The sequence below is a fragment of the Leopardus geoffroyi genome, chromosome X (assembly GCF_018350155.1).
Source record: "Leopardus geoffroyi isolate Oge1 chromosome X, O.geoffroyi_Oge1_pat1.0, whole genome shotgun sequence".
NCBI classification, from domain to species: Eukaryota; Metazoa; Chordata; class Mammalia; order Carnivora; family Felidae; genus Leopardus; species Leopardus geoffroyi.
The window spans coordinates 51,067,419-51,087,015 of record NC_059343.1 but is presented as its reverse complement, the minus strand read 5'-3'; the positions used below and the strand labels follow the sequence as shown (position 1 = coordinate 51,087,015).

The window sequence follows — 19,597 nt, the reverse complement described above, 5'->3', positions numbered from 1 at the left end:
CACATCATTGTAAATGGCAGGATTTCATTCCTTTTTATGGCTGAATAGTATTCCAGTGTGTGTGTGTGTGTGTGTGTGTGTGTGTGTACCACATATTCTTTATCCACTCATCAGTCGATGGGCATTTGAGCTGTTTCCATAGTTTGGCTATTGTTGATAATGTTGTTGTAAACATCAGGGTGCATGTATCCCTTCAAATCAATATTTTGATATCCTTTGGGTAAATTCCTAGGAGTGCAATTGCTGGATCATGGGGTAGTTCTATGTTTAACTTTTTGAGAAACCTACATACTGTTTTCCAGAATGGCTGTACCAGTTTGCATTCCCATCAACAGTGTAACAGGGTCCCCTTTCTCCAGATTCTCACCAACACCCATGGTTTCCTGTGTTGTTAATTTTAGCCATTCTGACAGGTGTGAGATGATATTCACTGTAGTTTTGATTTCCATTTCCCTGATAATGAGTGATGTTGAGCATCTTTTCTTGTGTCTGTAGGCCATCTATTTGTCTTCTTTGGAAAATGTCTATTCATGTCTTCTGCTCATTTTTAACTGAATTATTTGTGTTTTTTTGGGTGTTTAGTTTTATAAGTTCTATATATAAGTATATATATAAGTATATATATCTTATATCTTATATCTTATATAAGTATATATACTTATATCTTATATCTTATATAAGTATATATATCTTATATCTTATATAAGTATAAGATACTTATGCTTTATCAGATACGTCATTTGCAAGTATCTTCAACCATTCTGTAGACTACCCTTTAGTTTTGTTGATTGTTTCCTTCGCTGTGCAGAAATTTTCTATTGTGAGGAAGTTTATTTTTGCTTTTGTAAGCAACCCAGATTCTTGCATCATTTGTGCTGTTAGATGTGCAGCTTGAGCAGCTTTCTGTACATCTTTGAAACTCAGTTTTCCTCCTTGTAAAATGGGGATAATTGAGTATTATGAAAATATTCTGTAACCTGTGGTATCTTGGTTACCTGTAATTAGGAAGTTTGATACCATTTTGGCTGCTTTATAAATTGCTAGGTATATGTGTCTTCTACCCAGTCACATATTTGAATTTCCTGTTTTTCAGAATTTTATTCTGTATGTGTGTTTGTGTGTGTGTGTGTCTGTGTGTATTATCAGATTTTCTCCCTTCTGAACTTGGGATATGGCTTTACAAAAACAATGCAGGAGTTGATGTACTTTGCCAGCAATTAGGTTAAGTAAATTACAGCTTTCTGAACATCAGTCCCCATATGTAGCTATTGACATCTTCAGCTGCTTTCCTGGGCTGATTTCCCCCCGGGAGCTGACAGCAGACTGCTGAGATATGATTGTACCTAGAAGTAGCAAATCCCACCCCTCTAGTGGGCCTCCTTTTACACGCTGAGCCCTAACTCCAAATCATTCTGGCTCTCATTTTGTTTGTCTCCATGTAAAAAGGGGATTTGTTTCTGACTCTGGGTCATGGCCTGGGGAGGACCTACTGCCCACTTGAGGGCAAGATGTGTACAGGACACATCTTATTTGTAGTAGTAGGCGAAGCCTGTGTGACAAAGCATAGGTTTGGTCAGAAAGTAAAGAGCCTGTTCAGATATCATCAGCATGTATTTTCCTTGTTTCTTCAAATTCTAGATTTCTCTGGTTTCTGGCCTAGCTTGAGGCAAGGGATTGAAAGGATGAGCTAATCAGGTCATTACTGTTATTCCTTGCAATTGTACAGATTAGATGTCACAGTAACTGTCTCCTGTTTATAGGGAAGCTCACTGTTTCAGAGTGTTTCTTGGCTTTTAATTACATAGAATCTCTTTTTGGCTGCATTTTGGGAAACATTTTCACATGTATGAAACCCTAGACTCATAGTAGATTTAGAATTGGAAACACTCATCTTTGCCAGCAGCAGCCAACTTAGATTTTTATGGGGTCCATATCAGTAACTTACATGAGTAAAGCAATCTGAGACTAGGGTAAGTGGGGGTATGTGTCCAGTTGAAAATCTATATGAAATTTAAAGTGAAAAAAAGTGATTTTGATGGTTCTTATTGGTGGGGTAGGGTGCAGGAAGGAGGAAAATCCAGTGGGCTGAGATTTTCTGTTTTTTTTTTTTTTCAAGAAAAGCCAGAAATTGGATTTTATGTAAAAACCTCCATACTTTAAGTGTTGATCAGTAATTCACTTTTTTAAAAAAGAAATACTGTGAGGGACAAACAGAACACGTCTGTGGGCTAAATTGGTTCTCCAAGTCTCAGCTTGTGACCACTGATCAGCCCGACCTCCTAATTGTATAAATTCTGAGGAGACATAAATCCAGAAAATGCAAGTGACTTGCTCAACTTATGTAGTGAATTAGTGACAAAACCAGCACTTGAATGTAGACCTCCTGAATCTTAAGACAGTTAAAGTCTTTGTCTAGTAAGTATAATGTCTGGGCTTCTTCACGTATGATTTCTGTTCATTTCTTTCCCTGTGAATGGGCCATAATTTCCTGTTTCTTTGTATGCCTTGTAATTTTTTCATTGAAACTGGAAATTTTGAACATTTTAGTGTCATATCTCTAGAAATCAGATTCTTCACCTTCCTCAGGATTTGCTGTACTTGATTGTTGAGGGCTGTGGTCTGTTTGTTTTGCGACTTTTCCAAAGTTTGTGTGTGTGTGTGTGCGCACACGCACACAAAGACTGTATTCCTTGTCATGTGTGGTGATTAAAATCTCTGTTATGTTATCTTATTGGTCTGCCAGTCACCTGACAGAGAATTATTTAAGTACTGAAGTCAAGAAAAACAAACAAACGAACAAACAAAAAACGTTATTCTCCTGCTCTTTGCAGCTTGGCTCTGAGCTGGGACACTTCTTCAACACTACTCCGTGCTGCTCACAGTTTTGCCTTAGTTTTCTTTTACTACTCTCCTATTCTCATGTAACCCACTCCTCCAAAAGTGTAAGCCTATAATTCTTTCAGGCTTTTTCTGAGCATGAATCTATTCCAAGTCATGTATGTTGTACCCTTACTTCCTCAGTGTGTACAGTGGCCTTCTGAGTCCTTATTCTCCCAAGGAATTTCTTTCTCAGTCTCTTCCTTCCTGTGCTATTGGGTCTGTTTTCTACTTTCCCCTTCTTCCATGCCTTACTCTAAGTGATCATAGGCAATGTATATCTTTAAATCTTTTAACAGAAGCAGTCACTGCCTGGGAAGCCACTTTAGCCCAAGGGAGTAGGGGTACAAAACAAAGTTTTTTTTTGTTTTGTTTTTTGACTGTTCTCTGTGCCTGTCCCTAAGTGCCAAACAGGTCAAAATACACAGCCACAGTATTTTATGAACAATATCATTAGCCTGGCACCAGCAAGTTGCATGAGGAAAAGGGAACCCTCTTGCATTGTTTGTGGGAATGCAAACTTGGGAATGCAAACTTGTGGGAATGCCTCTCAGCTGCTGGGGAAAAGGGGATAGTAGACAAATGAACAAAAATGCCTCAACATTCTCTAACACATTTTAGCTTCCTCTTTTTGCATTAAGAAATCCCTGATTGCAGTAAGCTTTGGATCAGATTCTAGAATTTTGAAAAAGTTGGTTCTATCAGTATTTGCAAGCTAATGATGGTTTCAGTGGAGGGACTGAGTTTTGTACACCCTAATCTATAATTTTTAGCGATGTTATTCCCCGCTTGAATCTTAATTCTGTGCTTGCTGGGCTGTAGAATATCAGGAAAGGATATGCTTGGGCTGCTAACAAGACTGTTAACACTTGAGGACCTACCTCCATTCAGTGGCAACACTGTTTTGCTTTCTTGTGATGACTTAATATATGCCAGCCATTGTTTATCCACTCAAGCTTCAAATGGATATAGGCCTTTAGCCTTAACCATCTACATAGAAGTTTCTTGTTTGTGGACCTAGAGGTGACTCATTACAGAATATGTGAGTTGAGGCTGACATTAGTAGGAAGGGCCTTTCTCTCTAGTTTACAGAGATTTATCTCCTCCATAGTAGAATTTAAAATGGCATTATTAGCACTTACATGATCTATCTTAATGGGTTCTCACTGTGTACATGCTTTGGATGAGATCATTTACTACATCCTTTGGCTAATTGGAAGGGGATTTTTTAAAATATGGAGCCATCTTCAGCTGAGAAAACCCTAAATCTGACTGTTGCCTGACCCATGTGATTTCCTCCAAATTCAAGTAGGTCACACTGTAGGTCTCTCTTAGAATCTCCCAGATTTAAAGCAACATTGAATGTCATATAGTGTATCCCATAGCCTCTAGGCAGGAGTTACAGCCAAATAGCCCTGAACTTCTGAGAACCTGGCCAGGGTTCTTTGTTAAAAAGTAGTTGAAGATAACATTTAGCAGATCAAACTCTCCTGCCTCTCCTTTCCTTCCACCACATGATCAGAGAAACACACGATCAGGGGAGGGGCAGAGAGAGAGGGAGAAAATCTCAAGCAGGCTCCACGCTCAGCATGGAGCCCAACATGGGGCTTGATCTCACGACTGTGAGATCCTGATATAAGCCAAAATCAAGAGTTGGGCACTTAACTGATTGAGCCATCCAGGCACCTTCCAAAAACAAATGACCTAATTAAAAAATGAGAAGACATGATTAGACATTTTTCCAAAGAAGACATCCAGATGGTCAACAAACATATGAACATTTTCACAGCATCACTGATCATCAAGTAAATGGAAATCAAAATTACAATGAGATATCACTACACACCTCTCAGAGTGGGTAAAATCAACAACACAAGAAACAACAGGTATTGGTGAGGATGTGGAGAAAAGGGAACCCTCTTGCGTTGTTTGTGGGCATGCAAACTCAGGTGCAGCCACTCTGGAAAGCAGTGTAGAGGTTCCTCTACAAGTTAAAAATATAACTACCCTATATTACAGCAATTGTACTACTAGGCATTTACCCAAAGAATAAAAAAAAAATACTAATTCAAAGGGATACATGCTCCCCAATGTTTATAGCAGCATTATCTACAGTAGCCAAACTATGGAAATAGCCAAAGTGTCCATTGACTGATGAATGGATAAAGAACACACACAATAGAATATTACTCAGCCGTAGAAAAGAATGAGATCTTGCCATTTGCAAGGACATGGATAGAACTAGTGAATATTATGCTAAGTGAAATAAATCAGAGAAAGACAAATACAATAAGATTTCACTCATATGTGGAATTTAAGAAACAAAACAAATGAGCAAGGGGAGGGAAAAAGAGACAAACCAAGAATCAGATTCTTAGCCATAGAAAACAACCTCATGGTTACCTGAGGGGAGGTGGGTGGGGGGATGAGTTAAATAGGTGATGGGCATTAAGGAGAGCACTTGTGATGAGCACAGAGTGTTGTATGTAAGTATGGAATCACTATATTGTGCACTTGAAACTAATATTACACTGTTTGTTAGCTAACTAGAATTTAAGTAAGAAGTTAATGAAAAGTCATCTAATTCATCTTCGTTGTTGCTGTTTGAACGCCTCCAAAATGTTACTACCTCCTAAGTGTTCATCCAGTCACTGCTTTTATGCCTCCATTAACAAGTGGCTCCCTATCTTTTCAGACCACTGATTGTAGGTGAAGACAACTCTGAGAGAGTTTGTCCTTATGTTGAACTGAAATCTGTCTTTCTGGAACTTCTACTCATGGAAATGGTGTAAGTGGCTAAGAGCACTATCTCTGTAGATAAAATCTGGATTAGAATAGTAGCCTTCCTATTTATTAGCAGTATAACGATGGGCAGATCACTTGTATTTTCTTTGCTTCAGTGATCTCGTCTTTAATTTGATGAGATAATAGTACCTACCTCATTAATTTGTTGTGAGGACTAAACAGAACTATGCCTTTTGCATATTTCTTTTAAATTACTGATAGTAGGTTCTGACATATAGAAAGCAATAATAATGATACTACTAGTAGCAAATTTTCAATGTTAATAGTGGAAGTAATGTCCTTATTTTACCCCACCCCCACACCTTCCTCAGAATGCACTGACCCTCTTCTCTGTAGTTCTTCAGACATCTGAAGTCTGAGATGAAGTCTACTAAGCCTCACCTGTTCTTCAGGCCTCTGTATGTGGCTAGATGGAGGCCATTGACCAGTAAAAGCTTCTGTTCCTCCACTTAGTCACTTGTATGAAGACACGGGCTGCAGGGAAGCTCAGAGATGTTGATACTGCCAGCCTCACAAAACTAATAGAAATGGCGTTATAAGTAATGAGTCTGCTGAATATGTAATTGAATGGTGTAGTTTCTTGGCTGCTCTGGCTTCTACCAACAGGCATAATTTTACTGGGTCTATACATAAGCAGTTAGCCCTCATTTATGACTGCATAAATTTTAGAACACTGTTATACATTGCAGTCAGAAATGAATTGGAAAAATATCTTTTGTAAGATGTATTGGGGGAACAGAGCCATTGTAATAGGCCTGTAAATTCTGCCAATTTGTCCAGCTCTTTAGCTGTTTGATAAGCTTATTAAGGTAGTGAGGTTATTGACTCAGTGGAGCTTGAGACTGAGGGTCATGTGTGGGGTGGACTCATGCCCTCATTCAGTTATATATTAGGCAAGTATAAGTTACTGTTAAGTAACACATTTAATAATGGTGTGACAAATCAGACAAGGCCAGCAGTAGCCCTGAAGCCACAATACAGTCAGATAAACTTGAACTGAGGCCAGATCTTAGAAGTTTACCTTTCCATATGGATTAGAGTGGGCTGAGGGCATGGGATGAGTGAGGACCCTTCCAATTGCACGTTTGGGGAAAGTCCAACCCAGTAGGTAGAGTGCAGTGTCAGTAGAAAGCAGATAAGGTAGCTTCGCTGCCATGGCAAATGGTTGGTATTAGTGGGTCTAACATCGAATTGCTGGCTGTGCTTCAATTAAGCAGGTGACCAGGAATCTAGAAACAGGCAGTGTGCAGTGAATCAGTAATGGTTTCCTCATATGTAGAATAACTCTGTTCATCCAATAGATGATCCTCAAGTTGTTACTGAAGAGGTACAAATGTACTTTAAATTTTTAAAAAATGTTTATTTTTGAGAGAGACTGAACAAATGGGATGGGGCAAAGAGAGAGGGAGAAGCAGAATCTGAAGCAGGCTCCAGGCTCCGAGCTGTCAGCACAGAGCCCAATGTGGGGCTCAAACCCACAAACCATGAGATCATGACCTGAGCTGAAGTCAGACGCTTAACCGACTGAGCCAGCCAGGTGCCCCTGTACAGGCATAATTTAGACCTGGAGCCCATCCTACAGAAGTCTGATAGATATGAGAACTTACGCAAAAGGGAAATGTCTTACCTAAGCTCTGTGACCTTGGCCAAATCATTTCTCTTGGAAGGCCTCAGTTTTCTCCAGCTCATAATCTATATATTATTTTTCATTAAGGTAAAATACACATAACATAAAATTTACCATTTTGGGTCTTTTAAAGTATGGAACTCAGTGCATTTATGATGTTTTACAACTATCACCACTATCTAGTTCCAGAACTTTTTAATCACTCCTAAAAGAAACCCATACCCATTAGCAGTCATTCCTCATTCCTCCCTCATCACAGTCCCTGGGCTCCATAATATTTTGTACACAGGTCTGCAGTTGGAAAAGTAGATGATAGTTAGGGAAGGAATATTGTTTAGTAGCAGCTGAGATCAGGGAGAGACATATGACTGGAGTAGCCACAGGAGAATACCTTAGCCTGGATAGGGACTACAAGGAGTTAGAAATACAAGGCAGAACCCTAAACAAGGAGCAGGCCAGATTTGGAACAGTGGTAGAGTTCTGCAGGATGAGATAGTGAGACCCTGCCAGTATAGTAATAAATGGCATGGCCTAGACAAGATAACAGTTCTGATTTCAAAGCCAGTGTTTTTCCAGGTCACTATGCCAAAATAGGTTTTCTGAATGTCTGTCAAATATTGTGAACTTTCTGGAAGATGAATAACTCAGGTCAGCTTGATTTCAGCATCCTCCCTTAGTGTGGCTTTCATCCTGAAATCAGAGAGGGCAGGGTTTTGTACTTCCATATCTGGATAGTTTAACTAGAACCCTTATCTTTCTTTTATCCCAGACTGCAAATCAAAGGAAATACAGATAAAATGAACATTTAAAGGTCCTGGCAGTCAATTAATATGTATATGTCTACACATGTTATTTGTTTGCTGCTACTCCCCCAAGAGCACAAGACCATGCACATAATGTTTGTGAAATAAATCCTGGGTGATTTAATTTGGCACAAGTATTATTTTTGTGGCTATTTAACTAATATAAACCTAAATTCTATCAAGTTCTAACCAGGCAATAGGCCAATGAAAACCAATTAAAAGGAAAAGACTTAGGTGTAATATGGGGCATAGTCTGTTTCAGAGACATCTAATGGGTTTTTTTTTTTTTTTTGGTCACAATTATACTATTAAATATAGATTTGAATAGATATTTGAATGCCTACATATTGAACATATATACTATGGAAAGTATTTGAAATATTTGAGGGTATTTACTTGATTTGAAATATTTTTTCAATGTTTAAAAACTTATTTATTTTTGACAGAAAGTTTGTATATATTTAAGGTATACAATTTAATATTTTGGTATATGTATACATTGTGAAATTATTATCACAAACTTCTTAACATATCCATCACTTCTTGTAGTTAACTATTACTATTACTTTTTATGTAAGAACACCTGAGTTTAATTCTCAGAACATTTCAAGTATATATTATTATTACCTATAGTCAACATGCTATACGTTAGATATCCAGAATTTATTCATCTTATAACTAAAAGTTAGTATCCTTTGATGAATATCTTCCCTTTTCCCTGATAGCCATCATTGTACTTTCTGTTACTATGAATTTGACTTTTTTTTAGATTCCATATATAAGTAAGATGAAGTGATCTTTCTGTATCTGGCTTATTTCACTTAGTTTAATATCCTCCAGTTGCAACCATGTTGTTGCAAATACCTGTATATACTTTTTTTATATATTGAGGCGCCTCGGTGGCTCAGTTGGTTATCTGACTCTTGGTTTTCGCTTCAAAAGTCATGGGATTGAGCCCCATGTTGGGCTCCACACTGAGCACAGAACCTGCTTGGGATTCTCTCTCTCTCCCTCTGCTCCTCTCTCCCACTCACTCACTCTCTCCCTCTCAAATAAAAAAAAAAATAATTAAAAAAATTTTTTAAGTTAATTTAAAATAAAAAATAAACAGTACTATTCCCTTGTGTATATATTCCATTTTGTGGAGTTTTCTTTTCCATTTATCTATTGACTGGCATTTATGTTGTTTCCCTATGTTGGCTACTGTGAATAAAGCTGTAATGAACATGGGAATGCAGATTTCTCTTTGAACCAGTGATTTTATATCCTTTGGATATATGCCCAGAAGTGGAGTTGCTGGATCATATAATAGTTCTACTTTTAATTTTTTTGAGGTACCTCAAAACTGTTTTCCATGATGGCTGTACCAATTTACATTCCTACCTATAGTGCACAAGGGCTCACTTTTCTCCACATCCTCACAAACATTTGTTATCTTTTGACTTTTTGACTAGCTATGCTAACATTTTTGAGGTGATATCTCATTAATGTTTTAATTTTCATGATCTCAGGTCATGATCTTGTTCAAGCCCTGCATCGGGCTCTGGGCTGACAGTTCAGAGTCTGGAGCCTGCTTCGGATTCTGTGTGTGTCTCTCTCTCTGCCACTGCCGTGCTCACACTCTATCTCTGTCTCTCAAAAAGTGAATAAACATTAAAAAATATTTTAAAAAATGTAGTTTAGGTCCAATATTTCCTTATTGATTTTCTCCTGTATGATCTATAAATTGTTGAAAGTGGGATACTGAAGTCCCCTACTATTATTGTGTTGTTATTTCTCCCTTCAGATCTGTTAATATTTGCTTTCTATATTTAGGTGCTCCAATTTTGGGTGCACATGTATTTACTATTGTTATTCCTCTTGATGTATTGATCCCTTTATGATTATATAATTACCTTCCTTGTATCTTATTACAGTTTTGACTTCTAATCAACCTTTTTTTTCTGATATAGGTATAACTACCCCTACTCTGTTTTGGTTTATATATTCATGGAATATCTTTTTCCATTACTTTCAGCCTAGATGTATCCTTTTTTCTTTTATTTTTTTTTAACTCAAGTATCATTAACATACAGTATTTTATTAGTTTCAGGTGTACAATATAACGATTCAAAAATTCTATGTATTTTTAGTGCTCATCAAGATAAGTGTATTCTTATTCCCTGTTATGTATTTTACCTATCCTCACACCCACTTCCCCTTTGGCAATCACCAGTTCATTCTCTGTATTCAACAGTCTATTTTTGTTTGTCTCTTTTTTTGTTCATTTGTTTTGTTTCTTAAATTCCTGAATAGACATTTTTCCAAAGAAGACATACCAATGGCCAACAAACACATGAAAAGATGCTCAACATCTTTATTCATCATGGAAATGCAAATTAAAACCACAATGAGATATTACATTACACTTGTCAGAATGCATAAAATCAAAAATACAAGAAATAACAAGTGTTGGCAAGGATGTAGAGAAAAAGGAACCTTGTACACTGTTGGTGGGAATGCAAATTGGTGCAGCCATTGTGGAAAACAGTATTCAGGTTCCTCAAAAAGTTAAAAATAGAATTACCATATGATCCAGTAATTACACTTTCACATATTTACCCAAAGAAAATGAAGACACTAATTCACAAAGATATATGAACTCCTATGTTTATTGCAGCATTATTTATAATAGCCAAGATATGAAAGCAACCCAAGTGTTCATTGATAGCTGAATGGATAAAGTAGATGTGGTACACACACACACACACACACACACACACAATGGATTATTACTCAGCCATTAAAAATTCATGAGATTTATGGGCTACTGGGTGGCTCAGTCAATTGAGCGCCCAGTTTCAGCTCAAGTCATGATGTTGCAGTTTGTGAGTTCAAGCCCCGCTTTGGGCTCTGTGCTGACAGCTCACAGCCTGGAGCCTGCTTTGGATTCTGTGTCTTTCTGTTCCTCCTCTACCTGTGCTCTCTCTCTCTCTCTCTCTCAGAATAAAAAAACATTTTTAAAAATCATGAAATCTTGCCATTTGTACCAACATGAATGGACTTAGAGGATATAATGCTAAGTGAAATAAGTCAATCAAAGTAAGACAAAAAACATATGATTTCACTCATATGTAGAAAGAATTTAAGAATCCTTAAATATCCCTAAAGCTTAAGTCAACCCCATAGCCAGCATATAGTTGGGTCTTGTATTATATCCATTCAGTCACTCTGTGTCTTTTGATTAGAGATTTTAATCAATTTCCTTAAAGTAATTATTGGTAAGTAAGTACTTATTATTGCCGTTTTGTTCATTGTTTTCTGGGTGTTTTATAGATTCTTTGTTTCTTCCTCTCTTGTTCTCTTCCTTTATGATTTGATTATTTTCTATACTGGTATACTTTGATTCCTCTTTATCTTTTATGTATCTACTATACATTTTTGTTTTATGGTTGTCATAAGGCTAACACAAAACATCTTAAGAGTTTTAATAGTCTACTTTAAGCTAATAACAAGTTTGTCCTAATACAAAAGCTCAACACTTTTACCCTCCACACACATTTTATGTTTTTGATATCATTGCTTATATCTTTTCTGGTTTTATTTAAATTCCACTTAATTAACATACAGTGTAATATTAGTTTCAGGTGTACAATATAGTGATTCAACACTTTCTTACATATTTTTATATTGTGTATCCATTAACAAAATATTGTAGCTATAGTTATTTATAATGTTTTTGTCATTTATTCTTTATACTAGGGTTAACTGATTTACATACAATTCTATTAGAGTATTCTTAGTTTGACTATATATTTACATTTACCAGTGAATTTTATGCTTTCATACAATTTTGTGTTACTAGTCAGCATCCTTTCTTTTCAGCTTGAAGAACTCCATTCCTTGTAATACAGTTCTAGTGGTGGTGAACTTCAGCTTTTATTTATCTTAAGAATGTCTTTATCTCTCTTTCAGTTGATTTTGATGGCTTTGCTGGGTGAAGTATTCTTGGTTGGCAGTACTTTTCCTTTTTTAAAAAAATAAATTTGTGATTTTTAAAATTTATTTTGAGAGAGAGAGAGGGAGGAAGGGAGAGGGAGAGAGAGGAGGGGAAGAGAGAATCCCAAGCAGGCTCCACTCTGTCAATGCAGAGCCCAATGTGGGGCTCAAACCCATGAACCAAAGTCAAGTGTCAGATGCTTGACCGACTGAGCCACTCAGATGCCCAGGCTGGCAGTCTTTTTCTTTCAGTAATTTGAATAAACATCCCACCTTCCTGGCCTGCAAGGTTTTTGCTGAGAAATACATTGATAGCTTTATGGGAGTTCTTTTGTATATGAGAAGCTCCTTTTCTCTTCTGCTTTCAAGATTTTCTCTTTGTCATTAATTTTTGACATTTTTATTATAATGTTTCTGAGTAAAGTCTTCTTTGGATTGAACCTGATTAGGGACCTTTGAGCTTCAAGTACCTGGATGTCCATATCGTTCCCCAGATTTGGGAAGTTTTCCTCTATTGTTTCTTTAAATAAGCTTTCTGCCAGAGGCATCTAGTTCCTACCCCCTATACATTTTGAACACTTTGTTGTCAAATTTTTTAATTTTTAATATTTCATTAATTTTTTTAATGTTTATTTTTGAGAGAAAGAGAGAGTGAGACAGAGCGTGAGTGGGGGAGGGCCAGAGAGAGGGAGACACAGAATCCGAATCAGGCTCCAGGTTCTGAGCTGTCAGTACAGAGCCTGACGTGGGGCTTGAACCATGAACCGTGAGGACATGACCTGAGCCGAAGTCAGGCGCCTAACCTACCGAGCCACCCAGGTGCCCCTGTTGTCAAATTTTTAATGCATGCCAATCTGGTGGCTGTAAAATATCATCTCATTGTGGTATTACATTACACTTTTAATATTTCTGAACAAAATGAGCATATTTTCATAGGTTTATTATTCATTCATAATTCCTTATCTGTGAAATGTATCTAAAGTTTTTTCCCATTTTTTCCTAATGTGTTGTTGGTGTTTCTTTAATTTTTAAGACCTTCTTTATACATTTTGGAGACTAATAATTTATGCGAACATTTCCTCCCAGCTTATGGCTTGTCTTTTACTTCATTTATGCTACATTTTTAGAGAGAAGTTCTTAAAGTGATGAAACTTATTGATTTCCTTCTTGTTTTTACTTTTTTTTTTTGGTTTCTTAAATTTTCTGAGGCCATAAAGTCATTCTTCTAAGTTGTTTTTTGAAAGTTTTTATAGATCTGTTTTTTTTTAACTTTTAAAATATTTATTTTTGAGAGAGGGAGAGAGAGAGAGAGCGCGCGAGCATGCGAGGAGCAGAGAGAGAGAATCTGAAGCAGGATACAGGCTCTGAGCTGTCAGCACAGAGCCTGCCATGGGGCTCAAACTCACAAACCGTGAGATCATGACCTGAGCCGAAGTCAGAGACTTAACTGACTGAGCCACCCAGGTGCCCCTTTATAGCTCTGTTTTTAATTTTAAGTATTTAATCCCTTGGTAATTTGTTATATATGGTGTGATAAAGGGACCTGATTTTATTTTCTTCCATTTATTAAACACACTTTTATTTTCTCAGTAATTTGCAGTGCTAGATCCTGCTGTATCCTGTTCTCATATACATTTGAATTTCTGGTACTTTACAGTTGGTTCCATTGGCTTATCTTCATTATTATAGTTTTACTATAACTATAATATAGTCTTGGCTATAACTATAATAATGTCTTGGTTATTCTTTTTTTAAAATTTATTTGTATAACTTTTATAATGAGCTTATTATGTGTTCCAAAATCCCCATTGAGATTTTGGTTTGAATAAATTTAGTCACTAAATCAAACTAACGAGAATTGATATTTTTATAATATTGAGGCTATCTAAAGGCATGTTTTCACTCTCCATTTATTTCAATTTTAATGCCTCTCAAAAAACTTATTTATTTTCTTCAAAGTGCCTATGAATATTTTCTTTGATTTACTTTTAGCAGTTACATATTGTTTTATAATTATAAATAATATCTTTGTAAAATCATATTTTTCCCTAGATGATATTTAGTAATTTACAAAAATTCTGTTTACTTTTGTATGTTGATTTGACATCTGCCAACTTTGGCAAAGGGATCTAGTTTTGCTGATTAGGCATATTTATGTCTATGAAGTGTTTCCCTGTACCCCACACCAATTCTGGCTTGAGCTCTCACCTTAGGATGGTTTGTCACAAGCAAAAGATATCAATATCTCCAATTCAAACTGTCTGCCTTAATAGGGGCTGTTTAGAGTCTTCCTGTCAATGAAATGGCATTTAGAATGTGACAGATTTATGAAAATTATGAAGACAGTTACAAAAGTACCACCAAAATCCATTTCCTGGCTAGAGACAACAGATTTTTCCCAGATAGCATGTTGCCTTGTGGTTCTAGGGCAGATGGTGTCAAATTGGAGGATAATAATAACGGCTAATACTTGACTCTGTGCCAGGGACTGTTCTAAGGGTTTCATATGTATTACCTTATTTAATCTTCATAATGGCCCCATAAAGTAGATTGATATTATTCTCTATATTTTATAGATGAGGAAACAGTATCAGAGATATTAAGTAACTTATTCTACATTACTCAGCAAGGCAGTTGTAGAGCCAGGATTTGAACCCATGTTCCCAAGTCTATACCCTTCAACACTGTCATAGATTGTCTCTCTTGATATTGTCCTGAGTCTTCAGACTTTGCTTCAATCCTGACTGCTTCCTGTTCACTGTGAAGCATCCATTGCCCTCTCTGGCCTTGAATGTCTCATCTAGGATATAGGACTAATAAAGGTATATGTGTCTGCCATACAGGGCAGTTTTGAAATGAGAAAATCCTGTTCTTGAACTAAGATTTCAGAGAAGCCAGGAACAATAGAAGAATGATAGAAAATGATAGGGAAGGACTTCTTGTGCAGAGGGTGAAGCGCAGCCATTAGAATGATACAGGAGTAGAGGTGGGAATAAGTAGGATGTGTTAGAATGACCAGCAAGAGAGACCTGGCTCATGTTATGGTCTCTGTTAGGAAGGAATGGAGTTCAGTGAGCTAGGTCCATTATAACATGTTAATAGATAACCATGAATGCTGAGATGGGATATCCACATGGGTCTTGTTTTGTCTTTTATCTTTTCCTTTCCTTTCTTTTTTTTTTTTTGTCTGTTGTATAAACAAAATTTTCATTGCTCAGGTTGAAGCTTATTGCTCATTGTGTGTATGCTTGAAAAGGAGAACAATTTGTTAGCAGCCTTATTATAATGATCTTTCATGTGACAGTTATTAAATCTCTTCCCCTTGAGGGACAAAGAATGGTTTCTGTGCTTGATTATACCTGCCATGCTGTTTGGCTTTGTGCCAGATAGAAACATAAAATGCTTCCTGGAATGCATGCTCAGGGATCTCTAAGCATACCTGATTCTCCTGGAAGCTGGGATTGAGACTCCAGAACAGAGGCAGGATATGTGTGCAAGAAGTGGGAGCTGTGCCTACAACACACTAGGTTTATTTCAGTTTCCCACATCCACCTTTGCAGCCACTGTCATTGTTTAACTGTTGTGGCAGAGAAGGGTGTTTCAGTTACCTTTGTTATAGGAGAGTTCATTTCCTACAATCCCACTCTTTTGTCTGTGTTTTGCCCTTTTGCTGAGTTTTTTGACTGGGGCTTTCATAAAACAGAAGTACATTAGAGGGCCCTGCTCATGTTTAGAGTTATCTGAAAAAGGAAAAGCCTGCCTTAGGAGATAGTGATCTCATCATTAGTTGTGTTCAAGCAGGAGGGCTGGGCAATTGTTGACAATGGACATTGTCACTGGAGTTAATGTGTTGATAAAGGGGCTGAGGGTAGTATGGACTGGATGACCTACCATTTCCTTTATAACTCTTATTCCACAACTCTGAGATTCTATTATTTAATGTGACTGGTAGTAACACTTCACTTTCTTGGAGGATGGCTCATGTTTTATTCCTCTCTGGCTGGCTAGATTTGATCTTTGAAAATATTGAGCTGACATTTAGACAATATTGCTTACCCATTCTCTTCTCAGAAACATCACACTTCTAGAGCTGGGGAGAGGCTGGCTTTCTGTGACACTGCTTAAGCCCCTGTTGAACTCTTCACAGGTACTAAGGCATAATGCCAGGACCTGAGAGAGCTGGATATTATGGCACCTCTCCTTTAAGAACTACCAAACCATTTGCAGGGAGAGGCTACTAAAGAGGTTGAAAAGTATGTACCAAAGGATGAGTTAGCATGAGTTTAACACGTGGAACAATGAATTCACTGGAGTATGTGCATAGGCACATAAATGCATGGGGAAAGGTCAGAAAGGATTATACAAAACAATTTATAACCATGGTTTCCTTAAGAAAGGTGGAAATAACTGGGATGATGAGTGGTCAAAGGGGAACTTTCACCTTATCTAGACTATTTTGACTTTTTCTTTTTTAAATTTAAATCCAAGTTAGTTAACATATAGTGTAATAATGATTTCAGGAATAGAAATTTGTGATTCATCATTTGCATATAACACCCAGTGCTCATCCCAACAAGTGTCCTTCTTAATGCCCCTTGCCCATTTATCCCAACCCCTCACCCAACACCCCTTCAGCAACCCTTTGTTCTCTGTATTTAGTTTCTCTTACAGCTTGTCTCCCTCTCTGTTTTTAATCTATTTTTGCTTCCCTTCCCTTATGTTCATCTGTTTTGTATCTTAAATTCCACATATGAGTAAAGTCATCTATTTGTCTTTCTCTGATTGACTTACTTTGCTTGGCATAGTACAATCTAGTTCCATCCATGTGGTTTCAAATGGCAACATTTCATTCAATTTGATCACTGAGTAATATACCATTGTGTGTATGTATGTGTGTGTGTATCTGTCACACATATTCTTTATTCATTCATCAATTGATGGATATTTGGGCTCTTTCCAATAATTTGGCTGTTGGTGATAGTGCTGTTATAAACTTTGGAGTGAATGTGCCCCTTCAAAACAGCACTACTGTATCCTTTGGATAAATACCTAGTAGTGCAATTGTTGGGTCATAGGGTAGTCCTACTTTTAATTTTTTAAGGAACCTACATACTGTTTTCCAGAGTGGCTGTACCAGTTTGCATTCCCACCAATAGTGAAAATGTGTTCCCCTTTCTCTGCATCCTCGCCAACACCTGTTGTCTCCTGAGATGTTAATTTTAGCCATTCTGACTGGTGTAAGGTGGTATCTCATGGTGGTTTTGATTTGTATTTCCCTGATGATGAGGGATGTTGAGCATTTTTTCATGCGTCAGTTGGCCATATGGGTGTCTTCTTTGGAGAAGTGTCTATTCATGTCTTTTGCCCATTTCTTCACAGGAGTGTTTGTTTTTTGTATGTTTACTTTGATAAATTCTTTATAGATTTTGGATACTAACCCTTTATCTGATATGTCATTTGCAAATATCTTATTCTTACATCCCATTGGTTGCCTTTTAGTTTTGTTGATTGTTTCCTTCACTGTGCAGAAGCTTTTTATCTTCATGAGTTCCCAATGAGTTCATTTTTGCTTTTGCTTCCCTTGGCTCCAGAGACATGCCAAGTAAAAATTTGCTGTGACCAAAATCAAAGAGGTTGTTGCCTGTTTTCTCCTCTAGGATTTTGATGTCTTCCTGTCTTACATTTATGTCTTTCATCCATTTTGAGTTTATTTTTCTGTATGGTGTAAGCAAGTGGCCCAGGTTCATTCTTCTGCATGTTACTGTTCAGTTTTCCCAACACCATTTGCTGAAGAGACTTTCATTTTTATATTGGATATTCCTTCCTGCTTTGTCAAAGATTAGCTGGACACATGTTTGTGGGTACATTTCTGGGTTCTCTATTCTGTTCCATTGACCTATGTGTCTGTTTTTGTGCCAGTACCATACTGTCTTGATGATTACAGCTTTGTAATATATCTTGAAGTCCAGGATTGTGATGCCTCCTGCTTTGGTTTTCTTTTTCAAGATTGCTTGAATTGCCCTATTCGGGGTATTTTCTGGTTCCATACAAATTTTAGGATTGTTTGTTCTAGCTCTGTGAAGAATGCTGGTGTTTTTTGATAGGGATTGCATTGAATATGTAGATTGCTTTGGGTAGTATTGACATTTTAACAATATTTTTTCTTCCAATCCATGAGCATGGACCATTTTCCCATTTTTTTGTGTCTTCTTTAATTTCTTTCATAAGATTTCTATAGTTTTCAGTGTATAAATTTTTTACCTCTTTGGTTTGGTTTATTCCTACATATTTTATGGTTTTGGGTGCAAGTGTAAACAGGATCAATTCCTTGATTTCTCTTTCTGCTGCTTCATTATTGGTGTATAGAAATGCAACCGATTTCCGTTCATTGATTTTGTATGCTGCAACTTGGCTGAATCCATGTATCAGTTCTACCAGTTTTTTGGTGGAGTCTTTTGTATTTTCCACATAGAGTATCATGTTGTCTGTGAAGAGTGAATGTTTGACTTCTCCCTTGCTGATTTGGATACCTTTAATTTCTTTGTGTTGTCTGATTGCTGAGGCTACGATTTCCAACACTATTTTGAATAACAGTAGTAGAGAGTGGACATCCGTGTTGTGTTCCTGATTTTAGGGAGAAAGCTCTCAGTTTTTCCCCATTGAGAATGATATTACCAGCACTCTTTCATATATGGCCTTTATGCTTTTGAGGTATGATCCTTCTATTCCTACTTTCTTGAGTGTTTTTGTCAAGAAAGGATGCTGTATTTCATCAAATACTTTCTCTGCATCTATTGAGAGGATTATATGGTTCTTATCCTCTCTTTTATTGTGATGTATCTCATTGATTAATTTGAGGATATGGAACCAGTCCTGCATCCCAGGCATAAATCCCACTTGATCGTGGTGAATAATTCTTTTAATGTATTTTTGGATCGGGTTGGCTAGTATCTTGTTGAGATTTTTTGCATCCATGTTCATCAGGAAAATTTGTCTGTAGTTCTCCTTTTTAGTAGGGTCTTTGCATTTCTATTTATTGGAACAGCCTCAAAAGAATAGGTGTTAACTCTTCTTTAAATGTTTGGTAGAATTCCCTTGGAAATCCATCTGGCTCTGGAACCTTGTTTGCCTGGAGATTTTTTATTACTGATTCAACTTCCTTACTGGTTATAGGTCTGTTCAAATTTTCCATTTTTTCCTGTTTCCATTTTGGTAGTTTATATGTTTCTAGGCATTTGTCCATTTCTTCCATATTGTCCAATATGTTGGCATATAATTGCTCACAATACTCTCTTACTATTGCTTGTATTTCTGTGGTATTGGTTGTGATCTCTTCTCTTTCATTTGTGATTTTATTGATTTGTTGTCCTTTTTTCTTTTTGATCAATGTGGCTAGGGGTTTATAAATTTTGTTAATTCTTTCAAAGATCCAACTCCTGGTTTCATTGATCTGTTTTACTGTCTTTTTTTTTTCCTTTTGATATCATTGATTTCTGCCTAATCTTTA

The 19,597-nt window shown here is 36.9% G+C and overlaps 1 protein-coding gene across 8 annotated transcripts in view; it reads left to right on the top strand.

The window, feature by feature from the left end:
- ARHGEF9 (Cdc42 guanine nucleotide exchange factor 9) overlaps positions 1-19,597 on the top strand; it is a 202,132-nt gene that overhangs the window by 68,774 nt on the left and 113,761 nt on the right. The window contains exon 1 of one of the 8 annotated variants that reach the window (XM_045470632.1): positions 5,573-5,665. The exons of the other annotated variants lie outside the window; for them this stretch is intronic. The gene's annotated coding sequence lies outside the window, so the exon portion shown is untranslated. Of the gene's footprint in view, positions 1-5,572; positions 5,666-19,597 lie in introns of those variants that run through there. 8 annotated transcript variants of the gene reach the window in all.